General features: G+C 34.0%; 1 protein-coding gene across 1 annotated transcript in view; it reads right to left on the bottom strand.

Annotated features, from left to right (window-relative positions):
- The window catches only part of LOC119411887 (N-acylneuraminate cytidylyltransferase-like), a 27297-nt gene that overhangs the window by 3445 nt on the left and 23182 nt on the right, over positions 1-670 (bottom strand). The window lies entirely within an intron of this gene.

The following is a 670-nucleotide window of genomic DNA, read 5'->3' as shown; positions in this document are numbered from 1 at the left end:
ACCAGTTCCGCTGGAAGGAGGTGAAGAAAGGAAGTGAGTGAGCGGATCGGCTCAGATTGTTTCAGACGTGAAACTGATCATCAGCTCGACTCTGACCCGACATCGGTCCGTTACGCTTGTAATTTATCAAATAGACACATTTCAACCACTTGTTTTACTTTGATCTAACTAATTTCACCAAAGATTTATAGATGTAACGTCTGAAAAACTGATTAAGTTTAAACTGTGTATAATATTAGTTATAGAAAAATTTGATTAATTTAACCTTGTTTAGATTCAGTTAAAAATAAACAAACCTTAAAAAAGAATTTGTAGTCAAATCAGAAAAATTATATTATACTTATTATACACCAAAGTTAGTCATGGAGTTCCTCAAGGTTCAGTGCTTGGACCAATACTCTTTACCTTGTATATGCTTCCATTAGGTAAAGTTATTAAACAGTACTGGATAAATTTTCATTATTATGCTGATGACACACAATTATATTTGTCCATGAAACCCAATGAATCCTCAGCTACTTAGACTACAAGCATGTCTTAAAGACATAAAAACCTGGATGACCCTAAATGTTCTGCTTTTGAACACAGACAAGACTGAGGTTTTGGTTTTTGGACCTGAGCACCTTAGGAATAATTTTTTCAGTCTTTCTCCCTCCTTAGATGCATTAAT

Source organism: Nematolebias whitei, chromosome 1 (assembly GCF_014905685.2).
Source record: "Nematolebias whitei isolate Nwh7 chromosome 1, NemWhi1, whole genome shotgun sequence".
Taxonomy (NCBI): domain Eukaryota; kingdom Metazoa; phylum Chordata; class Actinopteri; order Cyprinodontiformes; family Rivulidae; genus Nematolebias; species Nematolebias whitei.
This window is presented reverse-complemented; position numbering and strand designations above follow the sequence as displayed.